We start from the raw sequence: 25,773 nt of genomic DNA, 5'->3' as shown, positions 1-25,773 counted from the left end.
AACCTGCCTTCTTTGTATGGGGAACCTTGACTTTTTGTTGACAAATCTTACAGGCTTGTACATGTGCATAGACATCACGCCTCATCTTTGGCCAATAAAAGGACCGTTCTAATTTCTCGAGGGTACTATTGATACCCCTATGTCCTCCAATTAAGGAGTCATGGACATCGTGGAGAAGAGCGGAACGCTTTTCTCGAGTAACACAGAGACGGTTCTTGTAGAACAACCAACCGTTCTGTACTGAAGAGTGGCCAGGCTCAGAAGTGAGGGCCAAACTATACTGAGTACCAAACTCAGGGGAGTCGACATATTGGTCTTTCATACTATCCAAGTCCTTCCCTGTGATTTCGAGAATGGTAGCTTCGTGGACTGCCTGGATGCTGGTCTTTCGACTGAGAGCATCTGCTACTGGGTTATGCTTACTAGGGATGTATTCAATCATACCTCCAAACTGTTGGAAGATTTGACTCCACCTGGCCTGTCGATCACTCCACTGGGCGCTTGGCATAGTCTGAAGCCACTTAAGTGCTTGGTGGTCTGTTTCACTGTGAAAGCCTGTCCATAAAGAAAAGGCTTCCAATGTTTGAGCGCTGTGATCACGCCCAGAAGCTCTTTGTCATATACCGAATAATTCTTTTCGGCGACATCCAACTTTCTGCTATAATATGCCACAGGTCTATTGTCCTGCTGGAGGACTGCACCTATGGCTACATTGCTGGCATCAGTGATGACCTCGAAAGGTTTGTCCCATGATGCTAACTTTAATACAGGTGCTTCTGAGGCAGCTTTCTGGCATGCACGGAATGCATCAAGTGCCTTACCTGTAACTGAGACTTTAGGTCTGCTAACTGAGGGACTGAAGATGTAAGGGATGCTACTAATGAGGGAGGGGCTGTTTGAGCACGAACATAAAGGAGTGCTCCTTCTGCTCCCTTGCGGATAGCTCGTCTGGCCTGGAGATGTGAAATCAATGGGATGCCAAGAATGCTTCTATCCCCGCGAATCGTGACAGGCTCAGGAAAACCTTTACAAATAGTAAAAGTGTCCTGCCTCCAATTGGGAATAGGCTCATACTGACGGAACCACTGAATTCCTAAGATCATGTCACACCCCAACAAAGGTGAGACGATGAAATCTCGTTGAAATGAGGCCTTCTGAACTTCAAAGGCAAATTGCTGTGCCTTCTGGGAAATGTGGGTGCGAAGACCAGGTGTAAACCCGTCCACATCCAGATGATATGGAACTAATGTGCAGTTCAATTTATTAGCCAACTGGGGAGAGATGGCGTCTTTAGAACTACCCATATCGAAAAGGACTACAAACTGTCGGCCCTTGGCAGAGCCATAAGCTCGGATGAGGTTCTTCTGTGCAGCATCGCTCTCACCCTCCTGCTTAGCATCAAATACCACGGATGGCATAGGATGCATGGAAGGTAAATACTAAAAGTTGAACTGCATTTGAGGTAGTAGGCGGGGCTGGAGGAGCTGGGGACGCTGTGGCAACTGTGGCAGAAGGAGCTTTGGCGGCTTGTGCCGCTTGCCATTTGTGGCAATCCTTCTTACCATGCCTATGCCCTATAATATGACAGAAAAAACATCTATTTTCTGACTGGTACTTGCAGCTGATTGCTGCTGTTGGGGTTTGGTACTAGACTGAGATGCCTGCTTGGGCTTGCCCCCGTTAAGTTTCATTTCTTCATTCTGAGCGAGAGTCAGAGCCCGGTCATATGTACTTGGTTCAAAGTTACGAACTGTGAACCGAATGTTAGAGTCCAATCCACGAATGAATTGCTCCATCTTAGCCTGCTCAGATAACCCTAATTGATGTGCTAAAGTAATAACCTTACCGGAAAACTGAAGCACTGGGGATCCGTTCTGTCTGAGTCCATAGAACTCGTCTTTCTGACCGGTCATGTATTGGGGCGGGAGAAATCTGGTCTTCAGGTCATGGACAAAGATGTCCCAGTCAAAGGCTGTGACACCTGTGGCCTGGTCTGTATGAATACTAGACCAATGCTGCCACCAAGTGACTGCCTCAGTAGTGAGATGGGGAGCCGCTAAGTGGACTTTGTCTTGTGGGTCTGTGATCCTAGCTAATGGAAAATGAGCATTAAACTGATGAACAAATTGATTAACTGATGAATGATCACACTTACCATCATACTTACTGAAGTTTGGTTGATTGCGAATGATGGTGGTTGATGCTGCTGCGGGCTGCTGGCTGGTGACACGTATGACTGGGGAGACTGAGGAGAGCTGCTGATACCTCAACTGTATGGCCTCCTTTTCCCGTTGGTGTTCGAGTAACATATGTTCTCGATCAAGCTCACGTTGGTGTTCCAACTTCCCGAGTGGCGAGTTCAACCTGACGCCGGTCTTCATCGATCCTGCGTTGGGCTTCCTCATAGTCCCGTCTTTCTTCTTTTTCTCTTCTCCTTTGGGCCTCGTCCTCTCTCCTTTGTTGTTCCATCTGAAAGTAGAGGGAGATGTAGTCGGGTGCTGTTGGAGGTGTAGAAGGACGTGCTGTTGTTGCCTCCAAGAGTTGGAGATGCTCCATGAGCAGCTGGTTCTGAGCTCTAAGAAGAGCTATGGTGTTTGCTGTAGGCGGAAGAACGAGGTCTCCTTCGGGGGAGACGTCTTCCGGCTGATGAGTACTCTCTCCTGTAGACATGATGCTGAAGTCGGTGGTCGTGCCGGAACGCAATCTAACCATCCAAGGATGCCCCCACGCTAGGATACGGTGTGTGTGGACAATCTGAATCTGATACCAATGTGATATGCAGCGGAAGTCTTTGTATTGGGAGATCCTGTCACACAAATGCTCACACCGTCTTCTGTATCCTGAGTTTCGTGAGTTTAGCAATCCATTTCAATACTTCAAACTTTAAAGAGATGAGAGAGAGATAGATGAGAACTGTACACGAGATTGGGTCCCGAATTACCCACTGAAGGGCCCCCAATCCCGATAACGAGATAGTATTTGCTTTATTTCTTTAGAGAGAATGACAGTGGACTGTAGATAAGCCAAATGCAAGATCTCGGAGGATCGGAGAGTGGCTGATCTGTACACTGCTGTAGAAACACCTCGATGACCTGATCTCGAGCCTATGCAGTCTTCCCAAGGGCATGAGGAAGGGCTGCACACCTGAGGCTGAGAGAAGAAGAAGGTGGACTGTTCTACACTATGTTAGAATGCTGAAAACACTTATGAATGCTGTGTTACCTTCACCAGATGACTGCTGCATGTATGGATGATGCACAGAAGGCTGGATACTGATGCAAACTGTGGATTCAGGGCTGGGAACTGCTGCAAACTTTTGATTCAGGGCTGGAAACTGCTGTGGACAGAAACGCAGACCTGTAGGGAAGCTGCTGAACTGAAAACGCAGGTGTTCTGAGGCTGCTGGACAGAAACGCAGAGGATCTGATGCTGCTGGACAGAAACGCAGGTGATCTGATGCTGGACAGATGCAGAAAACACTGGCTGAAACCTGGCGTTGAACTGGGGCTGATCTATATGCTGAATCAAGGCCTGAAGTGATGCTGAATGCAGGCTGATTGGATGCTGATAGCAGGCGCCTAGGGCTGACTGAAGCAAGGGGTTCTCAAGGGGCTGGAGAAGCAAGCTTATGAGCTCCAAGGGCTGGATTAGTCTAGGGCTGAAGGCAATGAAACTCCTAGGGCTAAGGAGGAGAGCTCTTAGCACAATGAAGACTGAATGAGAAACTAAGCTCTATGCAAGCCTATTTATACTAACTGGAGGTTGGTCATTTAATAAAGTTTATATTTATAAATGCCCAATAATGCAAATAATGCTAAATAAATACTATTAAATATGGAAAAAATACCAGATAAATCCTAGTAAATTCCCTAAGACTTCTGGGATGTTCTAAATGATGCACAGGCATATGCATGCATATTATGCAGGATGCAGAGTGCTTTCTGATGCAAACCCTAAGGCTTCTACTGACTCTACATGCATGAATGATTCTCTCCAAGTGGGTTAAGGGACTTGACTGATGGAATGACCTGCTAAGGTTGAGGAATGACCTACGTAGCTGGTGCCTGACTTATCCTGGACTGAGGATGTACAATGGGGTCACGACGTACGACAATTATCATCATATTGGGTTCTAAAACTGTACAACTGCTGCACTTCTGATGATGAGCCATCTTGTCAGCATGCACTGAGTGCAGAGTGCATGTGACACGTGTGGTGTGGGTTGCTAATGAAAACTTGATGGCGTGGGAAAGGAGGTCGGTAGAGTCAATGGTTGTAAGAGGAAGCTATGGGTGGGGGAGCTGAGAAGACGTCGAGATGCTTCCGGTTTGGTGAGAGAAACGCAGGTAGCTTGTATTGTGGTTGAGAGACAAGGCATAGTTGTATTAGTCGTGAGAGGACTCCTTTTTGTATGAGGATAGGCGGGTTGGGAGAGAGGTGGTTGCCTTGAAGTACTCGTGACGAGGTGACGACCGCAGCCCCTGGTCATTGAAGAAAGAAGTTGAACTTGTATTGCTGTTTCTTAGTGGGAAAGGAAGTAGTTCTGTTGGGGTAAAGGCACTATGCCCACCCTTATAGTGTGTACAAGCCCATAAGTTATAGTACATAGTACACTTAGTACTTTTAATGTACTAAGTGCACTATGTGTACTAGTGCAATATACATGTGTGATAGGGGAGTCACACACTCATGCTATTGATGAGTTGACTAATCCCCACAACTCTCTCTCTCTCTCCCTTGTTCTCTCTGTGTATGTCTCCCACATGAATTACTCTAACCCTAATTCTCCCATGCAACTGGTATCAGAGCCCTGGTTTAGGGTTTTTTGTTCTCGAGTGCTGAATCACTGGCTCGTAGGGGTTTCTTCTTCTATCACCTCTCTGACGCAGGCAGGCAGCAGCTCGACTCTCCCATTCAATTGGTCATGGCAAAAGGTAGCCAACAGCCAATTGTAGGCTTGCAGCAAGGCAGTGAAGTGCAGGCAGGCTTGCTCGTGTGAACGTGGTGAGGCGTGTAGAAACGCTGGCCACCTAGGCGAGTGGCGCTCAGCAGCGAGCGAACACAAGCGAAGGCAGGCGGAGTAGTCAGGCGCCTACAGCAACCTAGGAGAAGAAGCGCAAGGACACGACAAGAGTAGCGAAGTGTGTAGCACCACTAGGCTACAGGCAAAGACGTCGCTGATTTGAGTCGGCGGCAGCTGGTAGGCAGGCGAGCGAAGAAGGTAGCAAACCACTGGGCGCCTGGCCACTAGGCGAAGGCAGCGCTGGCCCTTCGCTCCTCAGCTCCACAGCTCATCGCCAGAGCCAGCATCGTTTTTATGCGTGGGAGCCCTTCTTCTACAACTTCGGGGCAAGCGATGCTCTCCTTCAGAAAATCAGAGCATCTCATCTTCTTCTGAAAAATCTGCACTAATACAGCTACAGCAGCTTCATCACCCCCCTTCTGCACAGCATCAGATTTTCTGCAACAGCAAAAATCATCAACCCCTTTTCCTGCAACAAAAAGAAAAATCAGAAATTACAAGGTATTCTACTTCAAATTTTTTTTTTGGGATTTGCAATTGAGCAAGTACAATCATCAATTGAGCAGGTACAGGTGCCGAATTGCTCAATTTTGAGCAAAATTGGCAAAATTGGGTGACATTGGTCACAATCAGGATCAATTTGCAGGAAATTGGATGTCGAAATTTGGGGCTTTTGATGTAATTGTGCAATTAAGCACTCATACATGTTGTATGATGTGAGAAATCGCACATTTGGGCAAAATTGCAGCAAATTGCAGTACAAATCAAGGGGCTTTTGTGCCGATTGTATCGATTTGCAAAATTTGCAGTAAATTGCAGTGCAAATCAAGGGGCTTTTGTGCCGATTGGATTGATTTGCATGCAGGCAATCGCATTTGATGCTGTGGATAATGTGTTGATGCCTTACAAGCACTCAATGTGCCTGTAAATCAAGGGGCTTTCATGTATTGGATGTATATGTGGCCAGGGGGAAGCATCGCAAAGACTCTGGATGCCTTCATGTGCGTCAATGTACCATGTATGATCAGAAATTGATCTTAAATCAAGGGGCTTTTCAAGTTCGTATGCTTGTTGAGCTTGGCAAAGCAGCAGGCAAGACTTTTATGCCTTGAATCCTCAGAAATTAGCTTGCAGTCAAGGGGCTTTTGCCCAATTTCTGTTCGGGACTGTTTTATGCAGTGTTCGGGACTGTAAAAGTCTGATTTTCACTCATTTGGACAGCCAGGAGAGCATTTATTGCTACTGTACTTGCTGGTACAGATTTGGCACAGCTTTGTGCATGTCTTGGCATGGCTGTACACTGATTTGAGTGAGGAAAAGGTTTAATTTCAGCTGCTGTACTTGCCGGTACAGGTTTGGTACATCATTGGTGAGCACTTGGTACTGTTATACAGTACTTTGGAAGGGCAACAGAGCACATTTAAGGTGCTGTCCAAAATCTGCAGCAACCAGATTTTGTTGATTTCATCACATAAAGTGGGAGAAAAGTAGCATTCTTGCTTCCGCAGTGGGAGATAAAGCTTGGGAGAACAACTGTGAGCACTTTGTGTGCTTTTGGTGCAGTGTTTGCACATTTTGCAGGGAGTCAGGCATTGACAGGTTGCATTTTGCTATGGCAACCACAGGTGAGAGCTCTTCATTGCTTCACATCAAGAAGCTTGAAGGCTCACATAACTATGATATTTGGCAAACCCAATGCTATAATGTGTTGCTCCAGAAGAAGCAGCACAAGCCTATCAAAGAAAGGGGTGTAATGCCCGCTTCTCTTACTGCTGAAGAGTGGGAAGATATGGATGAGCTGGCAAGATCCACCATCATGTTGTTTGTGTCAGACTCTTTACTTTTCAGCATTCGTGAAGAGAAGACAGCTTGGGGAATGTGGCAGAGATTGCAGGACTTGTATGCCCAGCAAAGTGCCTCAAGCAAAGTGTATTGGTTGAAGAAACTCATAGGTCTTCAGATGAAGGAAGGGGCGTCTATGACAGCCCATCTAAATGAGTTTAATGGTATTGTCAGCCAGGTCATTAATCAAAAGTTGGCAATGGACGATGAGTTCAAAGCCACTTTTCTGTTATGCACTTTGCCAGAGAGTTGGGACACATTCAGGACAGCCACTAGCAATTCGCATGCTATGCTGTCATATGCAGATGTTGAGGGTGCTCTTCTTCAAGAAGAGATGAACAGGAAAAACAACTCTGTTGGAAAGTCCAATGCAATGAATGCACGTGGGAGATCCCAGTAAAGGGAAAAAAGCCAAGAACGGGGAAGGAGCAAGTCTCGCTCCAAAAAGGATTTGGAATGCCATTATTGTGGCAAGAAGGGACACATCAAAAAGCAATGCTACAAATGGAAAAATGATCAAAAGGAAAAGGGAAAAGGCAAAGACAAAGAGAAAGATGAAGCCAAAGATGTAAAGCCAAAGGGCAAAAGTGGAGTCAAGATTGAAGAAATCAATGTGTCACATGCAGGTGACAGTGAGGATGAGGTCTTATTTATGTCTTCACTTGATGCCCATTCACTTCTTACAGGTGGTCATGGTATGCACTCATGGATCATTGATTGAGGTGCCTCCTTTCATGTCACAGGTTGCAGAGACTTGTTTGTCAGGTATACTGCTGGCAATGAAGGAGTGGTTTATTTGGGTGATAATCATGCATGCAAGATTCTTGGCAGAGGTGATGTGAGGCTTGTGTTTTCAGATGGCTCACAGCTTATGCTCCATGATGTCAGGCATGTGCCTGAGATCAAGAAGAATCTGCTTTCTATTGGACAGCTTGATGATGTTGATTATGTTACCACATTTGGTCGTGGAAAGTGGAAGATTAGTAAGGGCTCACTGGTTGTTGCCAGAGGCTCTAAGGTGGACACTCTTTACTTTATGCATGCAGGTGTTTGTCACCATGCTAATGTAAATGCAACCGAGCTGCCGGAAATCTCTATGTGGCATAGCCGGTTGGGACACATGAGTGTCAAGGGAATGGAGCAATTGTCTCGTTTGGGTTACTTGCCTTCTCGAAAGTTTTCAAGTTTTCAGTTTTGTGAGCATTTTATATATGGCAGGCAACTGCAGTGCCCCCACAAGAAAGCTCTTGGACAGAAAGATGCTCAGTTAGAGCTTGTGCATACAGATGTATGTGAGATGCCTCAGCTTTCTTTGGGAGGGGCAAAATACTTTGTGTCTTTTATAGATGATGCCACACGCAAGGTGTGGGTTTATCCTCTTCGTTTGAAGAGTGATACATTCTCAGTGTTTCAGAAGTTTGTTGCTCATGTTGAGAATCAAACTGGCAAAACACTGAAGGCTTTGCGTTCCGACAATGGTGGAGAGTATATGTCCAAACCGTTTCAGGACTTTTGTGATGCTAAAGGCATCAAGAAGGAGCTCGCTACTCCTTATGATCCTCCACAAAACGGGACAGCAGAGAGGATGAACAGGACCATTTAGGAGAAGGTCCGTTCTATGTTGTCACATGCTGCGTTACCTCATGGTTTTTGGGCTGAAGCTGTTATGACAGCCGTTCACCTTATAAACAGGTCACCTAACACGAGGCTTGGTGGGAAAGTGCCAGAGGAAGTATGGACAGGGAAGCCTCCGTCATACAAGCACCTGAGAGTGTTTTGTTGCGTTGCATACGTGCACATACGCAGGGAAATGCGCACCAAACTTGATCCTAAGTCTCACAAATGCATATTCCTAGGATATGGTGACAGAGGTAAAATGGGGTATAGACTTTGGGATCCCGTAAATAGAAAGATTATACGCAGCAATGATGTCATTTTTGATGAAACATGCATGTATAAGGAGCCTGCAAGGCAACAGGAGCCTAGCAGAGTCATCTTTGATGATGATGGACATCATGGACAACAACCAAGGGCTGTAAATCAGCCATTACAGCAGCAAAACCAGCCCTTAAATGGTGCTGAAAATGGTCCAAATGGACAGCCAGAGATGGCAGAAAATATCCCTATGGATATACCACAGTTAGAGGAGATACCGGGCATGATTTTTCAGCCTTATGGCATGGAACAGGAGCCACCAATGGGTGATATGCAGGCTGGACAGCAACCTGCAAATGATGGTCATTGGGTACGGAGGTCCACAAGACCCTCCAGAGCCCGTGACAGGTTTGTTCCAGGGGTTGACTACTTGATGCTCACTGACTGTGGGGAGCCTTCATGATATAAGGAGGCTTTACAGAGGGTAGACAAGGCTCTTTGGGAGCGTGCCATGAAGTCAGAGATGGATTCTCTGCACAAAAATGGAACATGGAAGTTGGTGCATTTGCCTGCAGGCAAGAAGGTTTTGCCATGCAAGTGGGTTTATAGGCTCAAAGTTGCACCAGATGCATAGCCAAGATACAAAGCCAGGTTAGTGGCTAAGGGCTTTAAGCAGGAATATGGTGTGGACTTTGAGGAGATCTTCTCTCCAGTGGTCAAAATGACCACACTTAGAGCTGTGTTAGCTTTGGTTGCACATGATGATCTGGACTTGATTCAGATGGATGTGAAGCTTTTTTTCACGGTGATCCCCATGAGGAGATATATATGCAACAACCAGAGGGTTATGCAGTAAGTGGAAAGGAGAAGCTTGTATGCAAGCTGAAAAAGAGTCTTTCTGGGCTCAAACAGGCACCAAGGGAATGGTATCATAAATTTGATACATTCATGAAATCCCAGAAATTTAGGAGAAGTGACATAGATCACTGCTTATACACCAAGAAGCTTTGGATGGCAGTCTATTGATCCTCATCTTGTATGTTGATGATATGTTGATTGCCGGGAAATCTCGTAAGGAGATGGATGCCTTGAAGCAGAGGCTGCATCAAACCTTTGATATGAAGGATTTGGGTGATGCAAATCACATTTTGGGTATGCGGATACTTCGGGACAGAAATCAGCATGTGTTGTATTTGTCTCAGAAGGAATACATTGGCAAAGTCTTGCAAAGGTTCAATATGGACGGGGGGAAGAAGACTAGTACTCCTTTGCCTCCATATGTGAAACTCAGTGCTATGGACAGCCCACAGTCAGATAGAGGCAGAGCTGATATGGCCAAGATTCCGTATGCTTCAGCTTGTGGCAGTCTCATGTATGCCATGGTTGCTACTAGGCCGGACATTGCATTTGCAGTGGGAGTGGTTTCTAGATACATGGCCAACCCTGGCAAGAAGCATTGGGAAGCAGTGAAAGGTGTCATGAGATACCTGAAGGGCACATAGGATATGTGCATATGTTTTGGCAAACAGGATGCATTAGTGCATGGTTACACGGATTCAGATTATGCCGGTCATCCAGATAACCGGAAGTCTACTACCGGTTATGTGTTTACATTCACAGGAGGTGCTGTGTCATGGATATCCAGGATGCAGAAGTGCACTGCCTTATCTACTACAGAGGCCGAGTATATTGCAGCCACAGAGGCTTGCAAGGAGGCATTACGGTTAGTGGTTGATTTGGGCTATACAGGGGATATTCCATTGTTGCATTGTGATAGTCAGAGTGCCATCCAATTGGTAAAGAACCCTGTCTTTCATGCAAAGACGAAGCATGTGGATGTGAAGTATCACTTTATCAGAGAGGTGATAGAGAACAAGCAAATTCAGCTTGTTAAGATTCACACGGATGACAACCCGGCTGATCTGTTGACAAAGAGTTTGCCTCCGGAGCGGTTTGCTCATTGCAGACACTTGATGGGCATTGGATGAGGTCAGTTTCAGCCTTGATATGGCCTTGTATATTATCATGTACATGCTGATTTTTTCTTTTCCTTTACTTAAGGGCACTTTGCCTTTAAGTGGGAGGTTGTTGGGGTAAAGACACTATGCCCACCCTTATAGTGTGTACAAGCCCATAAGTTATAGTACATAGTACACTTAGTACTTTTAATGTACTAAGTGCACTATGTGTACTAGTGCAATATACATGTGTGATAGGGGAGTCACACACTCATGCTATTGATGAGTTGACTTATCCCCACAACTCTCTCTCTCTCTCTCCCTTGTTCTCTCTGTGTATGTTGTTGGGGTAAAGACATAATGCCCACCCTTATAGTGTGTACAAGCCCATAAGTTATAGTACATAGTACACTTAGTACTTTTAATGTACTAAGTGCACTATGTGTACTAGTGCAATATACATGTGTGATAGGGGAGTCACACACTCATGCTATTGATGAGTTGACTAATCCCCACAACTCTCTCTCTCTCTCTCTCTCTCTCTCCCTTGTTCTCTCTGTGTTGACTGGCGCTAGGCGAGCGAAGAAGTTGACGGGCGACAGCCGATGGTGCGCTCAGCAGCGAGCGAACACAAGCGAAGGCAGGCGGACACGCGTAAGACTGTAAGAGCGCTGGGCGTTAGACGGCGATTCAAATCGTAGGCTCTTTCAACACCTGCCCGACTAGCGATTCAAGAAAAGCGCCTAGTCGACTTGCTCAAGCTTGACTGGCAAAGTAGCCATCCAACATCAGCTTCAGCACAGCACCCGGCAGGCAGCTCCCAGAAGCTCCGTACAGTCAGCAGCAGCATCCGACGCAGCACCAGCATTAGAATTGTCCCCTTTCTCCTGCAACAACTGAAATTCAGCCTGCAGATCAGAGAAATTCAAAAAAATAAGAGGTATTTGTCTTCAATTTTGGGAATTTCTTATAAATTCAATCAATTGAGCAGGTACAGGTGCCGAATTGCTCAATTTCTGAGCAAAATTGGCAAAATTGGGTGACATTGGTCACAATCAGGATCAATTTGCAGGAAATTGGATGTCGAAATTTGGGGCTTTTGATGTAATTGTGCAATTAAGCACTCATACATGCTGTATGATGTGAGAAATCGCACATTTGGGCAAAATTGCAGCAAATTGCAGTGCAAATCAAGGGGCTTTTGTGCCGATTTGTTTGATTTGCATGCAGGCAATCGCATTTGATGCTGTGGATAATGTGTTGATGCCTTACAAGCACTCAATGTGCCTGTAAATCAAGGGGGTTTCATGTATTTGATGTATATGTGGCCAGGGGAAAGCATCGCAAAGACTTTGGATGCCTTCATGTGCGTCAATGTACCATGTATGATCAGCAATTGATCTTAAATCAAGGGGCTTTTCAAGATTTTATGCTTGTTGAGCTTGGCAAAGCAGCAGGTAAGACATTTATGCCTTGAATCCTCAAAAATCAGCTTGCAGTCAAGGGGCTTTTGCCCAATTTCTATTCGGGACTGTTGTATGCAGTGTTCGGGACTGTAAAAGTCTGATTTTCACTCATTTGGACAGCCAGGAGAGCATTTATTGCTACTGTACCTGCTGGTACAGATTTGGCACAGCTTTGTGCAAGTTTTGGCATGGCTGTACACTGATTTGAGTAAGAAAAAGGTTCAATTTCAGCTGCTGTACTTGCCGGTACAGGTTTGGTACATCATTGGTGAGCACTTAGTACTGCTGTACAGTACTTTGGAAGGGCAACAGAGCACATTTAAGGTGCTGTCCTAAATCTGCAGCAACCAGATTTTGGTGATTTCATCACATAAAGTGGGAGAAAAGTTGCATTTTTGCTTCCGCAGTGGGAGATAAAGCTTGGGAGAACAACTGTGAGCACTTTGTGTGCTTTTGGTGCAGTGTTTGCACATTTTGCAGGGAGTCAGGCATTGACAGGTTGCATATTGCTATGGCAACCACAGGTGAGAGCTCTTCATTGCTTCACATCAAGAAGCTTGAAGGCTCGCATAATTATGATATTTGGCAAACCCAGTGCTACAATGTGTTGCTCCAGAAAAAGCAGCACAAGCCTATCAAAGAAAGGGGTGTAAAGCCCGCTTCTCTTACTGCTGAAGAGTGGGAAGATATGGATGAGCTGGCAAGATCTACTATCATGTTGTCTGTGTCAGACTCATTACTTTTCAGCATTCGTGAAGAGAAGACAGCTTGGGGAATGTGGCAGAGATTGCAGGACTTGTATGCCCAACAAAGTGCCTCAAGCAAAGTGTATTGGTTGAAGAAACTCATAGGTCTTCAGATGAAGGAAGGGGCGTCTATGACAGCCCATCTAAATGAGTTTAATGGTATTGTCAGCCAGGTCATTAATCAAAAGTTGGCAATGGACGATGAGTTCAAAGCCACTTTTCTGTTATGCACTTTGCCAGAGAGTTGGGACACATTCAGGACAGCCACTAGCAATTCGCATGCTATGCTGTCATATGCAGATGTTGAGGGTGCTCTTCTTCAAGAAGAGATGAACAGGAAAAACAACTCTGTTGGAAAGTCCAATGCAATGAATGCACGTGGGAGATCCCAGTAAAGGGAAAAAAGCCAAGAACGGGGAAGGAGCAAGTCTCGCTCCAAAAAGGATTTGGAATGCCATTATTGTGGCAAGAAGGGACACATCAAAAAGCAATGCTACAAATGGAAAAATGATCAAAAGGAAAAGGGAAAAGGCAAAGACAAAGAGAAAGATGAAGCCAAAGATGTAAAGCCAAAGGGCAAAAGTGGAGTCAAGATTGAAGAAATCAATGTGTCACATGCAGGTGACAGTGAGGATGAGGTCTTATTTATGTCTTCACTTGATGCCCATTCACTTCTTACAGGTGGTCATGGTATGCACTCATGGATCATTGATTGAGGTGCCTCCTTTCATGTCACAGGTTGCAGAGACTTGTTTGTCAGGTATACTGCTGGCAATGAAGGAGTGGTTTATTTGGGTGATAATCATGCATGCAAGATTCTTGGCAGAGGTGATGTGAGGCTTGTGTTTTCAGATGGCTCACAGCTTATGCTCCATGATGTCAGGCATGTGCCTGAGATCAAGAAGAATCTGCTTTCTATTGGACAGCTTGATGATGTTGATTATGTTACCACATTTGGTCGTGGAAAGTGGAAGATTAGTAAGGGCTCACTGGTTGTTGCCAGAGGCTCTAAGGTGGACACTCTTTACTTTATGCATGCAGGTGTTTGTCACCATGCTAATGTAAATGCAACCGAGCTGCCGGAAATCTCTATGTGGCATAGCCGGTTGGGACACATGAGTGTCAAGGGAATGGAGCAATTGTCTCGTTTGGGTTACTTGCCTTCTCGAAAGTTTTCAAGTTTTCAGTTTTGTGAGCATTTTATATATGGCAGGCAACTGCAGTGCCCCCACAAGAAAGCTCTTGGACAGAAAGATGCTCAGTTAGAGCTTGTGCATACAGATGTATGTGAGATGCCTCAGCTTTCTTTGGGAGGGGCAAAATACTTTGTGTCTTTTATAGATGATGCCACACGCAAGGTGTGGGTTTATCCTCTTCGTTTGAAGAGTGATACATTCTCAGTGTTTCAGAAGTTTGTTGCTCATGTTGAGAATCAAACTGGCAAAACACTGAAGGCTTTGCGTTCCGACAATGGTGGAGAGTATATGTCCAAACCGTTTCAGGACTTTTGTGATGCTAAAGGCATCAAGAAGGAGCTCGCTACTCCTTATGATCCTCCACAAAACGGGACAGCAGAGAGGATGAACAGGACCATTTAGGAGAAGGTCCGTTCTATGTTGTCACATGCTGCGTTACCTCATGGTTTTTGGGCTGAAGCTGTTATGACAGCCGTTCACCTTATAAACAGGTCACCTAACACGAGGCTTGGTGGGAAAGTGCCAGAGGAAGTATGGACAGGGAAGCCTCCGTCATACAAGCACCTGAGAGTGTTTTGTTGCGTTGCATACGTGCACATACGCAGGGAAATGCGCACCAAACTTGATCCTAAGTCTCACAAATGCATATTCCTAGGATATGGTGACAGAGGTAAAATGGGGTATAGACTTTGGGATCCCGTAAATAGAAAGATTATACGCAGCAATGATGTCATTTTTGATGAAACATGCATGTATAAGGAGCCTGCAAGGCAACAGGAGCCTAGCAGAGTCATCTTTGATGATGATGGACATCATGGACAACAACCAAGGGCTGTAAATCAGCCATTACAGCAGCAAAACCAGCCCTTAAATGGTGCTGAAAATGGTCCAAATGGACAGCCAGAGATGGCAGAAAATATCCCTATGGATATACCACAGTTAGAGGAGATACCGGGCATGATTTTTCAGCCTTATGGCATGGAACAGGAGCCACCAATGGGTGATATGCAGGCTGGACAGCAACCTGCAAATGATGGTCATTGGGTACGGAGGTCCACAAGACCCTCCAGAGCCCGTGACAGGTTTGTTCCAGGGGTTGACTACTTGATGCTCACTGACTGTGGGGAGCCTTCATGATATAAGGAGGCTTTACAGAGGGTAGACAAGGCTCTTTGGGAGCGTGCCATGAAGTCAGAGATGGATTCTCTGCACAAAAATGGAACATGGAAGTTGGTGCATTTGCCTGCAGGCAAGAAGGTTTTGCCATGCAAGTGGGTTTATAGGCTCAAAGTTGCACCAGATGCATAGCCAAGATACAAAGCCAGGTTAGTGGCTAAGGGCTTTAAGCAGGAATATGGTGTGGACTTTGAGGAGATCTTCTCTCCAGTGGTCAAAATGACCACACTTAGAGCTGTGTTAGCTTTGGTTGCACATGATGATCTGGACTTGATTCAGATGGATGTGAAGCTTTTTTTCACGGTGATCCCCATGAGGAGATATATATGCAACAACCAGAGGGTTATGCAGTAAGTGGAAAGGAGAAGCTTGTATGCAAGCTGAAAAAGAGTCTTTCTGGGCTCAAACAGGCACCAAGGGAATGGTATCATAAATTTGATACATTCATGAAATCCCAGAAATTTAGGAGAAGTGACATAGATCACTGCTTATACACCAAGAAGCTTTGGATGGCAGTCTATTGATCCTCATCTTGTATGTTGATGATATGTTGATTGCCGGGAAATCTCGTAAGGAGATGGATGCCTTGAAGCAGAGGCTGCATCAAACCTTTGATATGAAGGATTTGGGTGATGCAAATCACATTTTGGGTATGCGGATACTTCGGGACAGAAATCAGCATGTGTTGTATTTGTCTCAGAAGGAATACATTGGCAAAGTCTTGCAGAGGTTCAATATGGACGGGGGGAAGAAGACTAGTACTCCTTTGCCTCCATATGTGAAACTCAGTGCTATGGACAGCCCACAGTCAGATAGAGGCAGAGCTGATATGGCCAAGATTCCGTATGCTTCAGCTTGTGGCAGTCTCATGTATGCCATGGTTGCTACTAGGCCGGACATTGCATTTGCAGTGGGAGTGGTTTCTAGATACATGGCCAACCCTGGCAAGAAGCATTGGGAAGCAGTGAAAGGTGTCATGAGATACCTGAAGGGCACATAGGATATGTGCATATGTTTTGGCAAACAGGATGCATTAGTGCATGGTTACACGGATTCAGATTATGCCGGTCATCCAGATAACCGGAAGTCTACTACCGGTTATGTGTTTACATTCACAGGAGGTGCTGTGTCATGGATATCCAGGATGCAGAAGTGCACTGCCTTATCTACTACAGAGGCCGAGTATATTGCAGCCACAGAGGCTTGCAAGGAGGCATTACGGTTAGTGGTTGATTTGGGCTATACAGGGGATATTCCATTGTTGCATTGTGATAGTCAGAGTGCCATCCAGTTGGTAAAGAACCCTGTCTTTCATGCAAAGACGAAGCATGTGGATGTGAAGTATCACTTTATCAGAGAGGTGATAGAGAACAAGCAAATTCAGCTTGTTAAGATTCACACGGATGACAACCCGGCTGATCTGTTGACAAAGAGTTTGCCTCCGGAGCGGTTTGCTCATTGCAGACACTTGATGGGCATTGGATGAGGTCAGTTTCAGCCTTGATATGGCCTTGTATATTATCATGTACATGCTGATTTTTTCTTTTCCTTTACTTAAGGGCACTTTGCCTTTAAGTGGGAGGTTGTTGGGGTAAAGACACTATGCCCACCCTTATAGTGTGTACAAGCCCATAAGTTATAGTACATAGTACACTTAGTACTTTTAATGTACTAAGTGCACTATGTGTACTAGTGCAATATACATGTGTGATAGGGGAGTCACACACTCATGCTATTGATGAGTTGACTTATCCCCACAACTCTCTCTCTCTCTCTCCCTTGTTCTCTCTGTGTATGTTGTTGGGGTAAAGGCATAATGCCCACCCTTATAGTGTGTACAAGCCCATAAGTTATAGTACATAGTACACTTAGTACTTTTAATGTACTAAGTGCACTATGTGTACTAGTGCAATATACATGTGTGATAGGGGAGTCACACACTCATGCTATTGATGAGTTGACTAATCCCCACAACTCTCTCTCTCTCTCTCTCTCTCTCCCTTGTTCTCTCTGTGTTGACTGGCGCTAGGCGAGCGAAGAAGTTGACGGGCGACAGCCGATGGTGCGCTCAGCAGCGAGCGAACACAAGCGAAGGCAGGCGGACACGCGTAAGACTGTAAGAGCGCTGGGCGTTAGACGGCGATTCAAATCGTAGGCTCTTTCAACACCTGCCCGACTAGCGATTCAAGAAAAGCGCCTAGTCGACTTGCTCAAGCTTGACTGGCAAAGTAGCCATCCAACATCAGCTTCAGCACAGCACCCGGCAGGCAGCTCCCAGAAGCTCCGTACAGTCAGCAGCAGCATCCGACGCAGCACCAGCATTAGAATTGTCCCCTTTCTCCTGCAACAACTGAAATTCAGCCTGCAGATCAGAGAAATTCAAAAAAATAAGAGGTATTTGTCTTCAATTTTGGGAATTTCTTATAAATTCAATCAATTGAGCAGGTACAGGTGCCGAATTGCTCAATTTCTGAGCAAAATTGGCAAAATTGGGTGACATTGGTCACAATCAGGATCAATTTGCAGGAAATTGGATGTCGAAATTTGGGGCTTTTGATGTAATTGTGCAATTAAGCACTCATACATGCTGTATGATGTGAGAAATCGCACATTTGGGCAAAATTGCAGCAAATTGCAGTGCAAATCAAGGGGCTTTTGTGCCGATTTGTTTGATTTGCATGCAGGCAATCGCATTTGATGCTGTGGATAATGTGTTGATGCCTTACAAGCACTCAATGTGCCTGTAAATCAAGGGGGTTTCATGTATTTGATGTATATGTGGCCAGGGGAAAGCATCGCAAAGACTTTGGATGCCTTCATGTGCGTCAATGTACCATGTATGATCAGCAATTGATCTTAAATCAAGGGGCTTTTCAAGATTTTATGCTTGTTGAGCTTGGCAAAGCAGCAGGTAAGACATTTATGCCTTGAATCCTCAAAAATCAGCTTGCAGTCAAGGGGCTTTTGCCCAATTTCTATTCGGGACTGTTGTATGCAGTGTTCGGGACTGTAAAAGTCTGATTTTCACTCATTTGGACAGCCAGGAGAGCATTTATTGCTACTGTACCTGCTGGTACAGATTTGGCACAGCTTTGTGCAAGTTTTGGCATGGCTGTACACTGATTTGAGTAAGAAAAAGGTTCAATTTCAGCTGCTGTACTTGCCGGTACAGGTTTGGTACATCATTGGTGAGCACTTAGTACTGCTGTACAGTACTTTGGAAGGGCAACAGAGCACATTTAAGGTGCTGTCCTAAATCTGCAGCAACCAGATTTTGGTGATTTCATCACATAAAGTGGGAGAAAAGTTGCATTTTTGCTTCCGCAGTGGGAGATAAAGCTTGGGAGAACAACTGTGAGCACTTTGTGTGCTTTTGGTGCAGTGTTTGCACATTTTGCAGGGAGTCAGGCATTGACAGGTTGCATATTGCTATGGCAACCACAGGTGAGAGCTCTTCATTGCTTCACATCAAGAAGCTTGAAGGCTCGCATAATTATGATATTTGGCAAACCCAGTGCTACAATGTGTTGCTCCAGAAAAAGCAGCACAAGCCTATCAAAGAAAGGGGTGTAAAGCCCGCTTCTCTTACTGCTGAAGAGTGGGAAGATATGGATGAGCTGGCAAGATCTACTATCATGTTGTCTGTGTCAGACTCATTACTTTTCAGCATTCGTGAAGAGAAGACAGCTTGGGGAATGTGGCAGAGATTGCAGGACTTGTATGCCCAACAAAGTGCCTCAAGCAAAGTGTATTGGTTGAAGAAACTCATAGGTCTTCAGATGAAGGAAGGGGCGTCTATGACAGCCCATCTAAATGAGTTTAATGGTATTGTCAGCCAGGTCATTAATCAAAAGTTGGCAATGGACGATGAGTTCAAAGCCACTTTTCTGTTATGCACTTTGCCAGAGAGTTGGGACACATTCAGGACAGCCACTAGCAATTCGCATGCTATGCTGTCATATGCAGATGTTGAGGGTGCTCTTCTTCAAGAAGAGATGAACAGGAAAAACAACTCTGTTGGAAAGTCAAATGCAATGAATGCACGTGGGAGATCCCAGCAAAGGGGAAAAAGCCAAGAACGGGGAAGGAGCAAGTCTCACTCCAAAAAGGATTTGGAATGCCATTATTGTGGCAAGAAGGGACACATCAAAAAGCAATGCTACAAATGGAAAAATGGTCAAAAGGAAAAGGGAAAAGGCAAAGACAAAGAGAAAGATGAAGCCAAAGATGTAAAGCCAAAGGGCAAAAGTAGAGTCAAGATTGAAGAAATCAATGTGTCACATGCAGGTGACAGTGAGGATGAGGTCCTATTTACGTCTTCACTTGATGCCCATTCACTTCTTACAGGTGGTCATGGTATGCACTCATGGATCATTGATTCAGGTGCCTCCTTTCATGTCACAGGTTGCAGAGACTTGTTTGTCAGGTATACTGCTGGCAATGAAGGAGTGGTTTATTTGGGTGATAATCATGCATGCAAGATTCTTGGCAGAGGTGATGTGAGGCTTGTGTTTTCAGATGGCTCACAGCTTATGCTCCATGATGTCAGGCATGTGCTTGAGATCAAGAAGAATCTGCTTTCTACTGGACAGCTTGATGATGCTGATTATGTTACCACATTTGGTCGTGGAAAGTGGAAGATTACTAAGGGCTCACTGGTTGTTGCCAGAGGCTCTAAGGTGGACACTCTTTACTTCATGCATGCAGGTGTTTGTCACCATGCTAATGTAAATGCAACCGAGCTGCCGGAAATCTCTATGTGGCATAGCCGGTTGGGACACATGATTGTCAAAGGAATGGAGCAATTGTCTCGTTTGGGTTACTTGCCTTCTCTAAAGTTTTCAAGTTTTCAGTTTTGTGAGCATTGTATATATGGTAGGCAACTACTGTGCCCCCACAAGAAAGCTCTTGGACAGAAAGATGCTCAGTTAGAGCTTGTGCAAACAGATGGATGTGAGATGCCTCAGCTTTCTTTGGGAGGGGCAAAATATTTTGTGTCTTTTATTGATGATGCCACACGCAAGGTGTGGGTCTATCCTCTTCGTTTGAAGAGTGATACATTCTCAGTGTTTTAGAAGTTTGTTGCTCTTGTTGAGAATCAAACTGGCAAAACACTGAAGGCTTTGTGTTCCGACAATGGTGGAGAGTATATGTCCAAACAGTTTCAGGACTTTTGTGATGCTAAAGGCATCAAGAGGGAGCTGTCTACTCCTTATGATCCTCCACAAAACGGAACAGTAGAGAGGATGAACAGGACCATTCAGGAGAAGGTCCGTTCTATGTTGTCACATGCTGCATTACCTCATGGTTTTTGGGCTGCTCCCAGCAGAATCAACACACTCAGCTGCGCCTTCCTGCGCCTAGCTCCACACGCCTGCTGTTCACCTTATAAACAGGTCACCTAACACGAGGCTTGGTGGGAAAGTGCCAGAGGAAGTATGGACAGGGAAGCCTCCGTCATACAAGCACTTGAGAGTGTTTGGTTGCGTTGCGTACGTGCACATACGCAGGGAAATGCGCACCAAACTTGATCCTAAGTCTCACAAATGCATATTCCTAGGATATGGTGACAGAGGTGAAATGGGGTATAGACTTTGGGATCCCGTGAATAGAAAGATTATACGCAGCAATGATGTCATTTTTGATGAAACATGCATGTATAAGGAGCCTGCAAGGCAAAAGGAGCCTAGCAGAGTCATCTTTGATGATGATGGACATCATGGACAACAACCAAGGGCTGTAAATCAGCCATTACAGCAGGAAAACCAGCCCTTGAATGGTGCTGAAAATGGTCCAAATGGACAGCCAGAGATGGCAGAAGATATCCCTATGGATATACCACAGATACCGGGCATGATTTTTCAGCCTTATGGCATGGAACAGGAGCCAGCAATGGGTGATATGCAGGCTGGACAGCAACCTGCAAATGATGGTCATTGGGTACGGAGGTCCACAAGACCCTCCAGAGCCCCTGATAGGTTTGTTCCAGGGGTTGACTACTTGATGCTTACTGACTGTGGGGAGCCCTCATGTTACAAGGAGGCTTTACAGAGGGCAGACAAGGCTCTTTGGGAGCGTGCCATGAAGTCAGAGATGGATTCTCTGCACAAAAATGGAACATGGAAATTGGTGCATTTGCCTGCAGGCAAGAAGGTTTTGCCATGCAAATGGGTTTACAGGCTCAAAGTTGCACCAGATGCAAAGCCAAGATACAAAGCCAGGTTAGTGGCTAAGGGCTTCAAGCAGGAATATGGTGTGGACTTTGATGAGATCTTCTCTCCAGTGGTCAAAATGACCACACTTAGAGCTGTGTTAGCTTTGGTTGCGCATGATGATCTGGACTTGATTCAGATGGATGTGAAGACTGCTTTTCTTCACGGTGATCTCCATGAGGAGATATATATGCAGCAACCAGAGGGTTATGCAGTGAGTGGAAAGGAGAAGCTTGTATGCAAGCTGAAAAAGAGTCTTTATGGGCTCAAACAGGCACCAAGGGAATGGTATCATAAATTTGATACATTCATGAAATCCCAGAAATTCAGGAGAAGTGACATAGATCACTGCTTATACACCAAGAAAGCTTTGGATGGCAGTCTATTGATCCTCATCTTGTATGTTGATGATATGTTGATTGCCGGAAAATCTCGTAAAGAGATGGATGCCTTGAAGCAGAGGCTGCATCAAACCTTTGATATGAAGGATTTGGGTGATGCAAATCACATTTTGGGTATGCGGATACTTCGGGACAGAAATCAGCATGTGTTGTATTTGTCTCAGAAGGAATACATTGGCAAAGTTTTGCAGAGGTTCAATATGGACGGGGGGAAGAAGACTAGTACTCCTTTGCCTCCATATGTGAAACTCAGTGCTATGGACAGCCCACAGTCAGATAGTGGCAGGGCTGATATGGCCAAGATTCCGTATGCTTCAGCTTGTGGCAGTCTCATGTATGCCATGGTTGCTACTAGGCCGGACATTGCATTTGCAGTGGGAGTGGTTTCTAGATACATGGCCAACCCTGGCAAGAAGCATTGGGAAGCAGTGAAAGGTGTCATGAGATACCTAAAGGGCACACAGGATATGTGCATTTGTTTTGGCAAACAGGATGCATTAGTGCATGGTTACACGGATTCGGATTATGCCGGTCATCCAGATAACCGGAAGTCTACTACCGGTTATGTATTTACATTCACAGGAGGTGCTGTGTCATGGATATCCAGGATGCAGAAGTGCACTGCCTTATCTACTACAGAGGCCGAGTATATTGCAGCCACAGAGGCTTGCAAGGAGGCATTATGGCTATCTCGGTTAGTGGTTGATTTGGGTTATACAGGGGATATTCCATTGTTGCATTGTGACAGTCAGAGTGCCATCCAGTTGGCAAAGAACCCTGTCTTTCATGCAAAGACGAAGCATGTGGATGTGAAGTATCACTTCATCAGAGAGGTGATAGAGAACAAGCAAATTCAGCTTGTTAAGATTCACACGGATGACAACCCGGCTGATCTGTTGACAAAGAGTTTGCCTCCGGAGCGGTTTGCTCATTGCAGACACTTGATGGGCATTGGATGAGGCCAGTTTCAGCCTTGATATGGCCTTGTATATTATCATGTACATGCTGATTTTTCTTTTCCTTCATTTAAGGGCACTTTGCCTTTAAGTGGGAGGTTGTTGGGGAAAGGCATAATGCCCACCCTTATAGTGTGTACAAGCCCATAAGTTATAGTACATAGTACACTTAGTACTTTTAATGTACTAAGTGCACTATGTGTACTAGTGCAATATACATGTGTGATAGGGGAGTCACACACTCATATCTTGATGAGTTGACTTATTCCCACAACTCTCTCTCTCCCTTGCTTCTCTGTGTATGTCTCCCACACATGAATGAACTCTAACCCTAATTCTTATCTCTCCCACACATATGTCTCCCACATGAATTACTCTAACCCTAATTCTCCCATTCATAGTTCATCCAACCTTTGGTGTGTTCGTGAGTGGGAAGAAACGGCTGCAGCTTGGGAAGGAAGGGGAAACACTTATGAGATCAAGTTGTAGACCATAGAAAGAGGAAGCGAAGATATCTTGGCTATTGATGAGTGCAAGGCCTCTATTGGAAGGATCTCTGAGAATTCTGGGGCCATAGTGTGTGGCCATTTTTAAGGTGTGTGGATTGGAGATCAAGGAGGTTCGGGGGGGCTGATCTACTGCTTGCTGTTGGACTGATTTTTGACTTTGGCTCATGTTGGTGGCTTCTTTGTCTTCCATTGCTAAAGGAGTGTTCAAGGCCCCAAGTTGAGGTGATTGTTGGCCTTGTCTTACTCGAGATATTTTTTTGTCTGATCCCTATATTGGCATGAGTTTGATTGTGCGAGTTGTATGTTGTCTCATGTTTTTGAGTGAGTTGTGGTGTTTAGTAACTGAGTATAACCATTTTCCAGACATCATTGTATAAGATTTTCATTTGTAAAATTCACACTGGGGTGTGGTGTGTGTTGAGGGGTTGTGTGGGCCTCTTGGGTGTAAGGTTATGTGTGTGTGTACACATGGAGAGCCACCTCAAGTTTTAAGGTGTGTGATCAATTGCAATGATCAAGGGTGTGTGATCAATTGCAATGATCAAGGGTGTGTGGTCTCATATTGTGAGTTGGTGTTGGTGATTGGGTTGGACATTGGTGATTGGTTATATCTTATCCCTTGTATAGACTATGTTGTGTGGATGTGTAACACAGATATATCTATAGCATGATCCTTTCCTTGGTTTTAGATCCAAGGATACATAGAATCATTTGCAGGGGATTTGCTTGTGAGGTGGTTATGTCATTGCGAACAAGTTGGGAGTGGTTTGTGTTGCTGAAGGTGCTAGACAGCTGGATGGAAGTGCAATTTCATCGCACTTGCTTGAAGAGATCTACTACATTTAAATTTGTGAAGAAGAGGACCTTGGTTGAAGATACAAGTGCCATCTGTTTGTTCCCAAACTTTGCTTTGTATGCACTTAGAGATCCACAAGGAAGATATCCACAGTAATATTGTATCCACATTGTTTATCATACTCTCTCATGCCCGTTTATCTTGTGTTGGATCCTTCTCTATGTCGATGTCACCTATAAGAGAGAACATAAGAAAGATGCGTTATGATGTTGTGAATTAAAGGGTTTTCTTTTGTACTTAATCCAATCATAAGCAAATGAAGGTGTTGATTTGTTACAAAGGCGTTCACTCAGTGAAGTTGTCATTTCAACTGTTTGTACAGTTGGTTTGTGGTAGCCATTTAGTTGGGTGTGTTGGTGCCGTCTAGTGTTGTTCTTGCTAGGCTGTGGTGCTTGTGATAGACTCCTCTCACGGTGGTCAGACGGAGCTATAGAGGCAGTATCTCCTGAAGCGAGCCTTTGGTTAGAGCATTTATCCTCAACCAAAAGAATATGGCAAAACTTTGTTTAACTAGCAAGTACTTAGCTCTTATCTACTTATTCATACCATCCATCTTCAACACAATCCACCTGGATCAAATGGTATAAGCACGTCCTCCCATGTTTTGTGACCAGAAACCTCATGTCCACTAGGATCAAACACTTTCATATCACTTAAAATGTACATCTGTACATCTCGTTTGCCTTTGTGAAATGGCCATCTTCTCCCAACATGCATTATGGCTAGGCTGCCACCATCATCTAAATCATTTACATACCTTTTGCTATGCCATATATCCTCTTGAGTGTGCCAATCTAGGTCTCTATCAAGATCCTTTGTAACATCTGAATCCACACATGGACTGCATCTCCTCACCATGTCTATCATGCCCAACCCCCATAAGATGTGGAGATACACGGCCATGCCAAGAATCTGCACAATATATCCAAATACGAAAGCATGAAGAGCGAAGTATCCTTGGCTGGCATCCCCTTTACATTTCAGCATTTGCAATCTTGATTGGGCTCTTCTCACGTAAACCTTCATAACTGCATCCATTTCTATCATGGGCTCATCAAAGCCCCAATCATAGGCATCCCCATGCTCCTCTATCTCCAACCACCTCCTGTCCACACATATCCAAGACATTCTCTTGACAAGTAGGGAGCTCTCGAATACCCACCGAGTAATGATCTTTCTCAACTTGACTCACATCATCATGGCGTCCTTCAGCAATTTGTAAACTCATCTTTTGGAATTCCGTCGTAACAAGAACTTCTTCATTTCCTTCATCCTGCGTGACATTCTCAAGAGAATCTGCCATAACCCACTCATGTTTGCCAAGCATGCCAAAAGACATGTTCTCCCACTCTATATCATACTCTGCTGTCCTGCCAACTTGCAAAAGAGCCCTGCTTCTTCATCATCACAATCATCATCATAAGAGAAAGCATCAGTAAATGTATTATCCAAGTCTGACGCTGAAGTATAACCATCCTCATCATCAGCAAAATAGGCAGTGTCACGCATGGTTGCATGTAAACTCCCAAACCTTTAATGTTCCTACATCAGATACTC

At 45.0% G+C, this 25,773-nt stretch overlaps 1 protein-coding gene across 1 annotated transcript in view; it reads left to right on the top strand.

The window, feature by feature from the left end:
* Positions 1 to 25,773, top strand: part of LOC147610508 (GEM-like protein 1) — a 95,819-nt gene that overhangs the window by 17,988 nt on the left and 52,058 nt on the right. The window lies entirely within an intron of this gene.

Source organism: Cibotium barometz, chromosome 49, assembly GCF_041138505.1.
Source record: "Cibotium barometz isolate CiBa-2024 chromosome 49, ASM4113850v1, whole genome shotgun sequence".
NCBI classification, from domain to species: domain Eukaryota; kingdom Viridiplantae; phylum Streptophyta; class Polypodiopsida; order Cyatheales; family Cibotiaceae; genus Cibotium; species Cibotium barometz.
Note: the sequence above shows the minus strand (reverse complement) of the source record. Positions and strands in the feature narration are given on the sequence as shown.